Source organism: Cervus canadensis, chromosome 10, assembly GCF_019320065.1.
Source record: "Cervus canadensis isolate Bull #8, Minnesota chromosome 10, ASM1932006v1, whole genome shotgun sequence".
NCBI classification, from domain to species: Eukaryota; Metazoa; Chordata; class Mammalia; order Artiodactyla; family Cervidae; genus Cervus; species Cervus canadensis.
This window is the reverse complement of record NC_057395.1, coordinates 9619669-9635706: the sequence shown is the minus strand read 5'-3', so window position 1 is coordinate 9635706 and position 16038 is coordinate 9619669. Positions and strand designations below refer to the sequence as shown.

General features: G+C 39.6%; 3 protein-coding genes and 1 non-coding gene across 5 annotated transcripts in view; all 4 read left to right on the top strand.

Annotated features, from left to right (window-relative positions):
* Positions 1-16038, top strand: part of LOC122447855 (ankyrin repeat domain-containing protein 26-like) — a 933540-nt gene that overhangs the window by 563598 nt on the left and 353904 nt on the right. The window lies entirely within an intron of this gene.
* The window catches only part of LOC122447854 (ankyrin repeat domain-containing protein 26-like), a 234494-nt gene that overhangs the window by 12966 nt on the left and 205490 nt on the right, over positions 1-16038 (top strand). The gene's annotated exons all lie outside the window — the stretch shown is intronic.
* The window catches only part of LOC122447884 (POTE ankyrin domain family member A-like), a 312070-nt gene that overhangs the window by 185024 nt on the left and 111008 nt on the right, over positions 1-16038 (top strand). The window lies entirely within an intron of this gene.
* Positions 12017-12123, top strand: LOC122448991. The gene has a single exon (XR_006271812.1). It is a non-coding gene; the product is annotated as a U6 spliceosomal RNA (small nuclear RNA).

Here is a 16038-nt window from a genome sequence, read left to right as displayed (position 1 = left end):
GCACCAGAGTCCATAGCTTCCTCTCTGCTTCCCTCCCTCCCCTTGTTCATCAGCTTAGGGTCTGATGACGAATGCCTTCCAAGCTGAAAAAGCATGATTTCTGCCAACCTTTGCCATATAATGGGGAGGATTGATGTAATGATAGCCCTCAGTAGAACACAGCACTGTTTGGACCATCCTGCTCTAGGTGGTCCAGATACTCTTGAACAATGGAAGGTGACAGTCTCAAGAGATTATCCTTTTCACATTTATTAGTATGTACACATAGATATTTAAAACATTAAAAATGCTCAGCCTCCGTGTACCCTGCGGCATGCTCACCACTACAAGTCCAGTCCCCATCCTCACCACCCAGTTGACCCCCTTTACCCATTTACCCTCCCCCACCTCCCTGTCAAGAGATTATCCTTGCTAAACCTGGAATCACTACATCTTTCATACTTCTCTTGCATTTGGCAAGAGGGCCAGGAAGACTTTGTTTCCTATGTTTTACCACGCTCTGAAGTTCGGCACCTGTAGACCACGCTTCCTTGTGATAGGGCATTTTCATCCTGAACGGAAGAGCCGGAGGATTTGTGTTATGTCCCAGCAAGACACCTGCAGGCTCTGTTCACTGCTCCAGGGGATGGAAGTCCGGAAATCCTGTGCTGTCCAAGTGTGCTATTGTCAGTTTATAGTACTGATTCTATTAACGGTGTAGTATCATTTTCTGTCAGTCTCCTAGAGGTTGGTTAGCATTATGGTCCTTGTATCAGCAGTTCTTTCTTTTTCTGTTCTGCCTTTGATGACCATGAAGGAGAGGAGTGGTTCTCAGGCATTAATGGCCCATGAGTATAGTACAATCACTGTTCCCTCTAGTGTGGTCTCCAGGTGTGGTTCCAAAGGAATACTTTTAAACAAAACATCAGTCTTGAGGTTTTAATAGTCTGTATTTTTCTTTTGTTGATTTAAAATGTGTCTTCCTTTTTTCTTCACTAGTGGATACGAGTTCTGAAGAAGACTCTTTAAGCAGGTAGGATTTGACGGATTTTTAAACTTGTGTGTGTCACTAGGAGAACACACAGAGAAGAGAAGCTACTGTTTGCTGAGCGTCCTGCTCTGGGTCAGAGACTGCATCATGTGCGCAACGTCTGTGACCTCATGGAGTCACCAGAGCAGCGTCGTAAATCACTGTGTCCTGCTTTACTTAATCAGGCAACTGTGGTTCGGGGAGGTTGATGAATTGACCCATGATTCCAAGGTTAAAATGAGTTGACCTGTGATTTGACAGCTGGCCTGCCTGACTCCAGCATCCACTCTCGTGTCCCTCAGCAGAAATTGAGAAGTACCCGGGTAGCATATACGTGAAACATATAAATTAGTTCTTTGACTTGTGTCCATTTTCAGTTTTAGACATTGCGGGGGACTCCTGTATCCCCTTTACAGTAAAGGGAGGAAGGGGGCCTTCTCCATAAGTGATTCCCCTGCTGAAGGACCAAGACTGCCATTTTTGATGGACACAGATTAGTCTCTGAACCAGGGACAGACAATGGAGAAGGAACAGCATATCCTTCTGCTTTAAGTCATCAGGTTTATTCCACTTTGGGCAAACAAAAGTTATTTCAGTCCATCAATTAGATTTTCAGTTCAGCTATTAGGACTTGGTGAAAACATATTATTTTCAGGCTCTCCCAATATATTGGCTGTCAGTCTTTGTTAATGGAAACTAAGAATGAGTCTTCCCTAGATATGTCATAGGTTGGGAGAGATGGAAGCAGAAATAGGTAACTAACATCTCTTTTGGAGACTTCTCTGGGGGTGCAGTGGTTAAGATGGTTAATAAGACTTCTTCCAATGCCGGTGGTGTGCTTTCAATCTCCAGTCAGAGGAACTGAGATCCCACATGCCTTGGGATCAAAGAGCCAAAACATAAGACAGAAGCAACATGGCAACAAAGTCAATAAAGACTGTAAAAATGGTCCGCATCAAAAAAAAAAAAAAAAATTGCTTGAAAACAGAGGCCAAATTTTAATTATGTCAAGAAACTTCGTTTACTGCATAGATAGCCAAACTTTCATTTGCTTTTTTTCCCTTCATTTAAAGAAATGAACTCACTCATTTTTGTTGTATGTTTATGCTCTAAAGGTTTTCCAACAAACCTGGTGCTGACTCATGGCCTCCGTCAGATGATGAAGTCTTAGATTTTGAGACCAAGGTACAGTGCACTCCTGTGAAATCAGTTTCCGTACTCTGAATTTAGCTTCATGTAGTATTTACTCTTAAATTCAGCAATGGTGTCCCTCTCACTGTTTTATGTTTATAATGGAACGTTCTTCAGAGCAAACTACTTTATAGAAATATGACTGGTTGGTTTTTTTTTTCTCATTTTTAACTTTGGTGAATAATGAAGGTGGGGTGAAGAAAACAATGGGCTGGAAAATAGAGTGACAGGAAAATTGTATTGGAAAAGCTTTCCCACAATGAAGGAACTATGAATTTTGGTCAAGGATAAAGACTCTTACTGTGAATTTTAAACCATAAGGACATGACTTTTGCAATACTCACAGTGCAATACTCAAGACAGTCAAGAATCTGCCTACAATGGTGGAGACCTGGGTTCGATCCCTGGGTTGGGAATATCCCCTGGAGAACAGCTACCCACTCCAGTATTCTGGCTTGGAGAATTCCATGGACCGTAGAGTCCATGGAGTTGCAAAGATTCTGACACGACTGATCGACTTTCACTTCATAGAAGCAGAGACTTTTAATAACCGCGAGATAAAACTTGCAACTCGGGAGTTTTTTTCTATTGTATTTTTAAAAAGACCTACCCCGTGTCCTGTGTCAGAGTCTAAACCTTCAGATTTCAGACCTTTAGTGTTATTGTGATTTAAGTGTTCATCTTAGAGCCCCGTGTCAGTGTAAGCTAGTGGGGTTCAGGAAACAGTTGTGCATCTCCTGGAGCATGTAGCATAGGTCTCGAGTGTAAGAACCGTGTTAATAGTTATTGAATGTGAATAAATGAAGAGACAAACGGTATCCTATGTAATGTGACAGGTAATGTAGTTCAGTTGTGTTATGTTGAGGAAGGGGGTCCTGCATAACAAGGAAATAAATAAGAAATATGTGAAAAGTGAAAGGTTACAGTATTTTTTTCAGTGTCCACTGGTTGTGAGATGAGAAATTTAGGTGAAAATTTTTGACCTTTTTTGCCCCATCTTGTGTTCCATTAAATGTTTCTTTTCAAGCCATACATTCTCCCCAGAATTTTGATTACCAGTTCTTTTTCCCAGTGAATAGTTAGGAATATTTCTTAATCAATTTTTCTCTCTCTCAACGAATACTTTACAACATTCAGGTAGTGATAGATGACCATGTGTGACTAATCAAATGACACTTTTTATAGTGGCAAAATTGAACTCTAATACGGTAGTATTTATAAACAAAAAGTTTTGGAGTAATACAGATTGCTATATTAGAGATATATTATGAACAAAAGCCTCTGTCTTAAGTATATGTTTTATAGACAACATATGTTGATATTTTCATAAAATTTGCAGAATATAGATGTGTAATTTATATATTAATAAAAGCATACAAAACAGAGGCTTTGTTCATAGTATATCCTTAAGAATACTGATGTATTACTGATCTATTGTATATACATTTTAAAAGTACATGTTTTTCCACAAGCCTTATTATGCTTATTTTATTCCCTTAAGTTTGTACTTGACTAGGAATGTCTCTCTCTGGTTTCTTTTCCTCCCCCTCCTTTTTTGCTTCTTTTTTTTTTTTTTTACTGTTAACCTAATTTTTCCTTGCAGAATACTTTCCTTCAGTGTCTATTCTTTAAGTCCATCTCTCTCTGCCTCTGTTGTGAACATGTTTGATCGTGGCTTTCTGTTTAGTGTGTTTGTGGCTTTCATTCACGATCATTTCCCTACAGGTTTACTCTTGCTCTTTCTCCCTGTTTCTTCGAAGGAGCCGAATTGAAACAATCATTTGCCTTTAGCTGTTCAACAAACAGAAGGAGCTTATCCTGTTTGTACTTGTAACCTATCTAAATAAGGTTCTACTACAGTCTAAACTTTCATATTTCCCTTCCCAAGGGATAATTCATACATGTAGAAATCAGGCAAGCAAATTTCAGAATATAGCGATTAATTTAAATGTCTTGGTTCTTCAGTAGTGCTCTAAACTCCCAGGGATAATTTTTTTTTTTTTCTAGAACATTTTGGTAGAGAAAATAATCTGGTGGGTGTCGTAGTATTTGTAGAGCAGTCAATTGGGGGTAAGGAGAGGAACATCTGGGGTTTCTGATGTCATCTGTCATAATGCTTACCCCATGAGAAGGTTCAGTTGAGTCGCTCAGTCGTATCTGACTCTTTGCGACCCCATGAATCGCAGCACGCCAGGCCTCCCTGTCCATCACCAACTCCTGGAGTTTACTCAGATTCACGTCCATCGAGTCAGTGATGCCATCCAACCATCTCATCTTCTGTCGTCCCCTTCTCCTCCTGCCCCCAATCCTTCCCAGCATCAGGGTCTTTTCCAGTGAGTCAAGCCTTCGCATGAGGCGGCCAAAGTATTGGAGTTTCAGCTTCAGCATCAGTCCTTCCAATGAAAACCCAGAGCTGATCTCCTTCAGGATGGGCTGGTTGGATCTCCTTGCAGTCCAAGGGACTCTCAAGAGTCTTCTCCAACATCACAGTTCAAAAGCATCAATTTTTTTTTTTTTTTTTTTCTTCACAGTCCACCTCTCACATCCATACATGATCACTGGAAAAAGCATAGCCTTGACTTAGATGGACCTTTGTTGGTAAAGTAGTGTCTCTGCTTTTATATATGCTATCTAGGTGGGTCATAACTTTCCTTCCAGGGAGTAAGCGTCTTTTCATTTCATGGCTGCAATCAGCATCTGCAGTGATTTTGGAGACCAGAAAAATAAAGTCTGACACTGCTCCCACTGTTTCCCCGTCTATTTCCCATGAAGTGATGGGACCAGATGCCATGATCTTCATTTTCTGAATTTTTGCACTCTCCTCTTTGACTTTCATCAAGAGGCTTTTTAGTTCCTCTTCACTTTCTGTAAGAAGGGTGGCGTCATCTGCATATCTGAGGTTATTGATATTTCTTCCAGCAATCTTGAGTCCAGCTTGTGCTTCTTCCAGCCCAGCATTTCTCATGATATACTCTGCATTTAAGTTCAATAAGCAGGGTGACGGTGTACAGTCTTGATGTACTCCTTTTCCTATTTGGAACCACTCTGTTGTTCCGTGTCCAGTTCTAACTGTTGCTTCCTGACCTGTGTATAGGTTTCTCAAGAGGTAGGTCAGGTAGTCTGGTATTCCCATCTCTTTCAGAATTTTCCACAGTTTATTGTGATCCACACAGTCAAAGGCTTTGGCATAGTCAATAAAGCAGAAATAGATGTTTTTTCTGGAACTCTCTTGCTTTTTCTATGATCCAGCCGATGTTGGCAATTTGATCTCTGGTTCCTCTGCCTTTTCTAAAACCAGCTTGAACATCTGGAAGTTCACCGTTCACGTATTGCTGAAGCCTTGCTTGGAGAATTTTGAGCATTACTTTATTAGTGTGTGAGATGAGTGCAATTGTTTGAGCATTCTTTGGGATTGGAATGAAAACTGACCTTTTCCAGTCCTGTGGCCACTGCTGAGTTTTCCAAATTTGCTGGCGTATTGAGTGCGGCCCTTTCACAGCATCATCTTTCAGGATTTGAAATAGGTCAAGTGCAATTCCATCACCTCCACTAGGTTTGTTCATAGTGATGCTTTCTAAGGCCCACCTGACTTCACATTCCAGGATGTCTGGTTCCAAGTGAGAAATCACACCATCGTGATTATCTGGGTCGTGAAGATCTTTTCTGTACATTCCTTCTGTGTATTCTTGCCATCTCTTCTGAATATCTTCTGCTTCTGTTAGGTCCATACCATTTCTGTCCTTTATCGAACCCATCTTTGCATGAAATGTTCCCTTGGTTTCTCTAATTTTGTTGAAGAGATCTCTAGTCTTTCCCATTCTGTTGTTTTCCTCTATTTCTTTGCATTGATCGCTGAGGAAGGCTTTCTTATCTCTCCTTACTATTCTTTGGAACTCTGCATTCAAATAGGACTATCTTTCCTTTTCTCCTTTGCTTTTCGCTTCTCTTCTTTTCACAGCTATTTGTAAGGCCTCCTCAGACAGCCATTTTTCTTTTTTGCATTTCTTTCCTATGGGGATATTCTTGATCCCTGCCTCATGTACAACAGTCTGCTATCCATGGTTCATCAGGCACTCTGTCTATCAGATCTAGTCCCTTAAGTCTATTTCTCACTTCCACTGTATAGTCATACGGGATTTGATTTAGGTGATACCTGAGTGGCCTAGTGGTTTTCCCTACTTTCTCCAATTTAAGTCTGAATTTGGCCATAAGGAGTTCATGATCTGAGCCGCAGTTAGCTGCCGGTCTTGTTTTTGCTGACTGTGTAGAGATTCTCCATCTTTGGCTGCAAAGAATATAATCAGTCTGATTTCGGTGTTGACCATCTGGTGATGTCCATGTGTGGAGTCTTCTCTTGTGTTGTTGGAAGAGGGTGTTTGCTATAACCAGTGTGTTCTCTTGGCAAAACTCTATTAGCCTTTGCCCCGCTTCATTCCATACCTCAAGGCCAAATTTTCCCGTTACTCCAGGTGTTTCTTGACTTCCTACTTTTGGATTCCAATCCCCTATAATGAAAAGGACGTCTTTTTTGGGAGTTAGTTCTAAAAGGTCTTGTAGGTCTTCATAGAACCATTCAACTTCAGCTTCTTCAGCGTTACTGGTTGGGGCATAGGCTTGGATTACCATGATATTAAATGGTTTGCCTTGGAAACGAACAGAGATCATTCTGTCATTTTTGAGATTGCATCCAAGTCCTGCATTTGGGACTCTTTTGTTGACCATGATGGCCACTCCATTTCTTCTAAGGGATTCCTGCCCACAGTAGTAGACAGAATGGTCATCTGAGTTAAATTCACCCATTCCCGTCCATTTTAGTTCGCTGATTCCTAGAATGTCAACATTCACTTTTGCCATCTCCTGTTTGACCACTTCCAATTTGCCTTGATTCATGGACCTAACATTCCATGGACCTAACAAAACATGCAGTATTGTTCTTTACGGCATCGGACCTTGCTTCTATCACCAGTCACATCCACAACTGGGTCTTGTTTTGCTTTGGCTCCATCCCTTCATTCTTTCTGGAGTTATTTCTCCACTGATCTCCAGTAACAGATTGGGCACCTATTGACCTGGGGAGTTCCTCTTCCAGTATCCTATCATTTTGCCTTTTCATACTGTTCGTGGGGTTCTCAAGGCGAGAATACTGAAGTGGCTTGCCATTTCCTTCTCCAGTGGACCACATACTGTCAGACGTCTCCACCATGACCCATCCGTCTTGGGTGGCCCCACACGGCATGGCTCAGTTTCATTGAGTTAAACAATGGTCCTGTGATCAGATTGGCTAGCTTTCTGTGATTATGGTTTCAGTGTGCCTGCAGGTTAGTCGGTGGCCGAACTGGGATCTGAATCCACATCTGAATGACTCCAGATGTGGAGTCATTGTGTTAGATCATATAGTAATGGGGGGTGGGGGATTATAATTCTTTTATTCAAGTTGATACTTGTTATGCTTCAAGCTCTTATTTTCTTCTCCAGCATGTCCCGAAACCAAACTTAGCAAAGCTACTGAAGGCTTTTCAGCAATCCAAGAGAAACGGTAAGTTATTTGAAGACTGTCCTCCTGGTGTTATTCACTGATTTGCAATTACACAGGTTCTCATGTACTCTCCCCTGTTTTTACTGTATTAGAAGCAGAATGTGGTATTGTGAGACGGAACAGTCCCACCTCCTCTGAGAACAATAATTCTGATAGTGAAATTTAAGACGTGCTTGAAACCTTTCCCAAACCATCACCTGGAGTCCAGGGCTTCCCTCATCCTGCCTTTCCAAGGCCTGATCCTTTTCCAAAACCACTCAAGACTCTAGCAGGCCTTGGTCTTGCACAGGTAAGTTGTGTTGCTTTTAACTCTCGTTTTCCCCTGTACTTTCCCACACACCATTCCCTTGATCCTTATGATGAGCAAAAGGATTCCACCGTGGAAAGGGAAGGCTTCAAAGTCACGATACAAAATGATGTGATAATAAGAGCAATATATCTGCTTGATTCAGATTTATAAATGTTGGCATACTAAGTCTGCCATTTAGAAAGAAAAGAATTACAAAGCAATTAGGAAAAACAGCTAGATGAATCTGAAGATGGGGAGGGCGATGAAGGGGAAGAATTCATTTAAGAAGGATAAAATGAATATGAGATGGAATGAAGGTCAAGATGAAACAGATTATTTTACAAACACAACAGAAATGGTGAGGGTAAGTCAGATGAGGTACTCTATATTATAAATATGAGATGAATTATTTCAAATTCAACTTAGGAGAGAGTGAGGTCGTGAAAACTCAATAGTTAGACTCTTCTGAATGACATATAGCTGAGTTATATGAAGAACTGAAAGAAAATTTGATCCTTAGGTTTTTTGGTTGTTGTTTTCGAGGTTGGTGGTGGTTTTTGTTTTTTTTTTCTTTAATTGAAGTGTAGTCATTTACAATACTGTGTTAGTTTCAGGTGTATTATGAATGAAGAGTTTGTGGCCCTTCCGTTTCTTGTGGTTACTAACTTACTGTTTGATACATACTTAATGTACTTAACTAATTTATCTTACTGTTTGGTATAGTCTTGGTGGAGGTTTTGGATCTTTTTGAAAAATAAAGAGGAAATAAGTAAGCATTTTATCTTCTCTTTTACTAAACTTCTAATTTATAATTATATAAGTGAGATTCTTAAACTCTCTTCATGACATAAGAAAATTTTAAACTGCAACAGTCTTAACGAAAAAAGTGTAGACTTCCCCCCTCCCACTCCATCTCCGGAGAGATTCTGATTTATCTTTTCCTAATATCTGCAAGTAATGGGCAATTACACATATTAAATGAATGAAATCACAGTTCATGATTTTTTTCTTATGTAGACTACATGTTATAAAATCATAAGGAAAGAAGAATTACCAACAGTTTGTAAAATTGTCTCAGAAAAGATAATTTTTTTACTTTGTAAAATATCTCTAGTAACATGTATATTCCATTTTAAGAATTTTATTAAACAATAAAATTTTAAGATGTTTTTTCTAAGAAGTTATTTTTAAGCTAACTTTTATTTTTAAGAAGTTTATGTTTTAGAAACTTTATTAGCTTCAGTATTTATAGGCGTTAAATTAGCATGTCAGTCCTTTGTTACACATGTTAAACAAAAATGCGAATTCTTCCATATCTAAACCTCAGTCATTGTGGTTACTTGATTTTTTCAGCTCATTTGTTCTTTCCTGATGTGAATATTGAATCCTGCTTGATAATCATAGATGTATTTGAAAACTTTGAAATCTCCAACTTGGATAATCATAGCTTTAGTACTTTTTTATATCTAGGTTGTTCCTTCAATCTTTATCTGCCATCTCAGAAGGCATAGATGGAAAATTTGAGCCGTTAGTGTGCTGTTTACAGGGAAAAAAGAAGAAAACGACGAAATTTTCAAATGTGGTTTTTAGAAAATGTGTTTATTCTTTAATTGAAGGATAATCACTTTCCAGAATTTTGTTGTTTTCTGTCAAACATCACCAAGAATCAGCCATGGGTACACCCATGTCCCCTCCGTCCCAAACCCCCTCCCCTCTCCCTCCCCCTCCCACCCTTCTACATTGTCTCAGAGTCCCTCTCTGAGCTCCCCTGGTCATACAGCAAATTCCCACTGGCTCTCTATTTTACACATGAAATTGTAAGTTTCCATGTTACTCTTTCCATCCATCTCACCCTGTCCCTCCTCCCCTCCTCCATGTCCGTAAGTCTGTTCTCTATGTCTGTTTCTCCATTGCTGCCCTGCAAATAAATTGATCAGTACCTTTGTAGATTCAGAATCTTTGTAGATTCCATATGTGTGCGAATAGTACATGACATTTATATTTCTCTTTCTGACTTGCTTCACTCCAGAGCATAGGCTGTCAGCCTTGTTAGAGCTGACTCAGATGTGTTCCTCTTTATGGCTGAGTAATATTCCATTGCATATATTGTTCTAGTTCTGTGAAAAATGCCATTGGTACTTTGACAGTGATCACACTGAATCTGTAGATTGCATTTGGTAGTATAGTCATTTTCACACTATTCATTCTTCCTACCCAGGAATATGGAATATCTCTCCACCTGTTTATGTCGTCTTTCTTTTCTTTCCTCCGCGTCTTAGAATTTTCCATGTACAGGTCTTTTGTCTCCTTAGGTAGGTTTCTTGCTAGATATTTAATTCTTTTCGTTGCAGTGGCGAATGGGATTGGCTCCTTAATTTCACTTTCTGATTTTTCTTTGTTTGTGTATAGGAATTCAAGTGAGTTCTGTGTATTGACCTTGTATCATACAACTTTGCTAAATTCACTGTTTAGCTCTAGTAATATTTTTTTTTACTAGAAAATAGTTTATTTTGGGTTTTCTATGTGTAGTATCATGTCATTTGCAAAAGTGAGAGTTTTGCTTCTTTTCAGATCTGGATTCCTTTTATTTCTTTCTCTTCTGATTGCCATAGCTAGGACTTCCAAACCCATGCTGAATAATCGTAGTGAGAATGGACAATGTTGTCTTGTTCCTGATCTTAGAGGGAATGCTTTTCATTTTTCCTCATCAAGAATAATGTTTTCTGTGGGTTTATCCTATATGGCCTTTACTATGTTGACATAGGTTCCTCCTGTGTCCATATTTTGAAGCGTTTTTGTCATAAACAGGTGCTGAACTGTGTCAAAGGCTTTTTCTGCCTCTATTGAGATGATCACATGGTTCTTATTTTTTAGTTTGTTAAGATGGTGCATCACATTGAAATTGGTTTGTGCATATTGAAGAATCCTTGCATCCCTGGCATAAACCCGAATTGATCATGGTGTATGAGCTATTGAATGTGTTGTTGAATTGTGTTTGCTAGTATTTTGTTGAGGATTTTTGCATCTGTGTTTGTCAGTGATATTGGCCTGCAATTTTCTTTTTTGTGTTGTCTCTGCCTGGTTTTGGTATCAAGGTGATTCTGGCCTCATAGAATGAGTTTGGAAGTGTTCCTTCCTCTGCAATTTTTTGGAAGAGTTTCAGAAAAGTAGGCATTAGCTCTTCTCTAAATGTTTGACAAAATTCCCCTGTGAAGCCATCTGGCCCTGGGCTTTTGTTTTTGGGAGATTTTGGATAACACTTTCTATTTCAGTGTTTGTAATTGGCTTGTTTGTCATTTTTCTTTCTCCCTGATTCAGTTTTAGGAGGTTGAACTTTTCTAAGAATCTGTCCATTTCCTCTCAGTTGTCCCTTTCATGAGCGTATTGTTGCTCATAACGTTCTCTTATGATCCTTTTCATTTCTGTGCTGTCTGTTGTAACCTCTCCTTTTCCATTTCTAGTCTTGTCAATTTGATTTTTCTCCCTTCTGTTCTTGATGAGTCTGGCTAGTGGTTTGTCCATTTTGCTTATCTTCTCAAAGAACCAGTATTTAGTCTGATTAATCTTTGCTATTGTTGCCTTCATTTTCTTTTTCATTTATTTCTGCTCTGATCTGTATGATTTCTTTCCTTCTGCTGACTTTAGGGGGTTTGGTTCTTTTTCCAGCTGCTTTAAATGTAGAGTGTTGCCTGTTCAGTGCTTTTCTTGTCCTTGAGGTAGGATTGTGCTGCTATCAACTTCTCTCTTGGAAGTGCTTTTACTGAATCCCGTAGGTTTTGGGTGGTCGTGTTTTTGTTGTCATCTGTTTCTAGGAAACTTTTGATTTCCCTGCTTATTTCTTCAATAACCTTTTCATTATGCAGTAATGAATTGTTTAATCTCCATGAATTTGTGTTTTTTGCCATTTTTCCCCTGTAGTTGATATCTAGTCTCATAGTGTTGTGGTCAGAGAAGATACGTGATACACATTTTCAATTTTTTAAAATTGCCTGTGCTCGCTTCGGCAGCACATATACTAAAATTGGAACGATACAGAGAAGATTAGCATGGCCCCTGCGCAAGGATGACACGCAAATTCGTGAAGCGTTCCATATTAAAAAAGAAAAAAAAATAAATAAATAAAATTGCCTGAGGCTTGGTCTGTGGCCCAAGATGTGGTCTGTCCTGGAGAGTGTGCCATGTGCAGTTGAGAACAAAGTGTATTCTTCTGCATTTGGATGGATAGTCCTGAAGATATCAACTAGGTCCATTGGGTCTAATGTTTCATTGAAGTTTTGTGTTTCCTGATTGATTCTCTGTCTTGATGATGTGTCCATTGGTGTAAGTGGTGTGTTAAAGTCCCCCACTATGACTGTGTTGCTTTTGAATTCCCCTCTTATGCATGTTACTGCTTGCCTTGTGTATTGTGGTTTTTCTATGCTGGGGGCATAAATATTTCCAATTGTTATGTCTTCTTCTTGGATTGACCCTTTGATCGTTATCAGTGTCCTTCTTCGTCTCTTATGATATTCTTCATTTTAAAGTCTGTTTTGTGTGAAATAAGGATTGCCACACTGGCTTTCTTTTGGTTACCATTCAAATGGAATATCTTTTTCCACTCATTTACTTGCAGTCTGTATTTGTCTCTAGGTCTGAAGCGGGTCTCTTGTGGGCAGTATATATATGGCTCTTGTTTTTGTATTCATTCAGTTATTCTGTATCTTTTGGTTGGTGCATTGAATCCATTTACATTTAAAGTAATAATCGATATATATGTTCCTGTTGACATTTTCTTAATTGTTTCGGGTTTGTTTTTGTAGATCTTTCCTTTCTCTTGTGTTTACTGGCTGTAAGTCCCTTTAGTATTTGTTGTAAGGCTGGTTTGGTGGTGTTAAATCCTCTTAACTTTTGTTTCATCTGTAAACCTTTTGATTTCTCCATCAATTTTGAATGAGATCTTTTCAAGTAGGGTTTTCTGTTTCTCTCTTACGTCATAGTAGTACTTTAAAATGCCTCAGAATTCCATCCTCACATAAGCATTTCTCTTCTACAAATTAAAACTTGTCTTTTAAGATCAATTTTAAAACAGAGTCTTCTTGTAGCATCTTGAATGGGTGTTTTACAATTAAACCTTTTCATTAAACTTAAAAATGCTTATTATGGTAATATGACAGAAACGAGTATTTGCATATATTTTTAAAAGTATATTTTTATATCTTTCAAACATGTTGAAATATATAATTGACCATTTTAATCTCATAGTTTTCTTCCCCTGGTATTGTTTTATTTTCAAAAGTTCAGAATTCTGCCTAGGTTTGCATTAATTATACCAAGTTAGTATCTTTTACAAATAATTAAAGTATATGTTTTTCCTGAATAAGTTTATCTCTTTCTAATTCAAATGTTTGTACCCAAATCCTTTCTTCTGAGTCCCTTGCATGCGTCAAAATAATTTATTATACCCCAAACTGAAGGCATTATCCCTGACGCTTCCCTCATCCCTGACTCTTTATAAGCTATCCCTTCATCTGTCCTCCCCATCCTAGTAGACAGCATCACTGAATTTCAGCCACAGTAGGAAAGATCCTGGACTCCAAACTTCCTTGAAATTACCAGCTCCAGTCACTCAGGAAGTTCAGTATTTTCTGCCTGCTTATCAGTTTTCATATCTTATCACCATAACTCACTGTCTCACCTATAATCTTGAAATATTCTTTTCTCGTTTGGATACCCTGATGTCCTTTTTTATGTTGCTGCCAGAGTAATCTTTCTAAAATATACTTGTTAATCTTTTCATTCCTCCTGGCTGTGCAGTTTGTTTTAGAATGACTGTTACCATTTCCGTTTGGCTGTTTTTAAAGCCAAATTAGCTTTTTAATTGCAGTTTCATGGACACTTTGGGTGATGCACAGTGTCTAGTGTGCTTACTGTCCAGTCTGGAGATTTGCTTATAGGTTTTTGGTTTTTGTTTTTCTCTTTAATGCCCTCCTGTACAATACTGTCATATTTGGTACTTCCTTCAATGTAAGTCTGAATTTGGCTATAAGGAGTTCATGGTCTGTGCCACAGTCAGCTCCCGGTCTTGTTTTTGCTGACTGTATAGAACTTCTCCATCTTTGGCTGCAAAGAATATAGTCAACCTGATTTCGGAATTGACCATCTGGTGATGTCCGTGTGTAGAGTCTTCTCTTGTGTTGTTGGAAGAGGGTGTTTGCTATGACCAGTGTGATCTCTTGGCAGAACTCTATTAGCCTTTGCCCTGCTTCATTCTCTACTCCAAGGCCAAATATCCAAACAGGGAAAGGAGTACATCAAGGCTATGTATTGTCACCCTGCTTATTTCACTTATGTGCAGAGTACATCATGAGAAACGCTGGGCTGGATGAAGCACAAGCTGGAATCAAGATTGCTGGGAGAAATATCAATAACCTCAGATATGCAAATGACACCACGCTTATGGCAGAAATTGAAGAACTAAAGAGCCTCTTGATGAAAGTGAAAGAGGAGAGTGAAAAGGTTGGCTTAAGACTCAACATTCAGAAAACTAAGATCATGGCATCCGGTCCCATCCCTTCATGGGAAATAGATGGGGAAACAGTGGAAACAATGACAGACTGTATTTTCTTGGGCTCCAGAATCACTGCAGATGGTGACTGCAGCCATGGAATTAAAAGACACTTGCTCTTTGGAAGAAAAGTTATGACCAATCTAGGCAGCATATTAAAAAGCAGAGACATTACTTTGCCAACAAAAGTCCATCGAGTCAAAGCTATGATTTTTCCGGTAGTCAAGTATGGATGTGAAAGTTGGACTATAAAGACAGCCGAGTGCCAAAGAATTGACGCTTTTGAACTGTGTTGTCGGAGAAGACTCTTGCGAGTCCCTTGGACTGCAAGGAGATCCAACCAGTCCATCCTAAAGGAAATCAGTTCTGAATATTCATTGGAAGGACTGATGCTGAAGCTGAAATTTTGGCCACCTGATGCAAAGAACTGACTCATTAGAAAAGAGCCTGATGCTGGGAAAGATTGAAAGCAGGAGGAGAAGGGGACGACAGAGGATGAGATGTTCGGATGGCATCACTGACTCAATGGACATTAGTCTGAGTAAACTTTGGGAGTTGGCAATGAGCAGGGAGGCCTGGCGTACTGCCGTCCATGGGGTCACAAAGAGTCGGACATGACTGAGCGACTGAACCGAATTGAACTTGCTACTTCCTCGTGCAGGGCAGTCTTTTCCCTTTCATTTGAATAAAAGCATGGCACCAAATAAAATATTTTTGTGATGATGTAATGCCTTTACTTGTTTAGTAGATCCCCGTCACTTGAAGGAAGAAGATGACACTTGCTTTTTCCTGTGTGAACCTGGTCCTCCAGTTTTGTCTCGATACAGTTCCCAGTAACTGTGATCTCGTTTCCCACATGACTTGTTGACGTTGGTGCACACCGCATCTGTGGGTTCCGGCCGCCCACCTAGAACCCCCCTCCCGTCTGCCTACAATGTATTAGAGAAAGGTTCGATCCCTGGGTCGGGAAGATCCCCTGGAGAAGGAAATGGCAATCCACTCCAGTACTCTTGCCTGGAAAAATCCCATGGCTGGAGGAGCGAGGCGGGCTACAGTCCATGGGGTTACAAAGAGTCGGACATGACTGAGCGACTAAACTTAAGTAGCAGGGCAGAGTACCTTTATGGCAGCCATACCTGAGGTAACATAAAGTAACGATGCCCTGTTTGAAGGTGGCAGCTATGGAAGGAGATAGGAAGGGCTTGATGTCTTCATTGCTGACAGCCACTGCCTGGTGATCCAGCAGTGTATGAAGTCAGCATCCAGGTTCTGTCAATTGGCAGCTGTGAGATCTTGGCAAAACCTGTCTTAACTGGGTTAAATGTAGGCAGTTTTTAAAAGTAGGGTGTTTTCTTAGGAAGACATTAGGAAACCTTCATGGAACTCAATATTCATTTTAGCAGAGTATCTCTGAGAGTGTTCCACAGACGTTTCTGGATCATTTACCTGGAGATCAAAGAGGAAAAAAT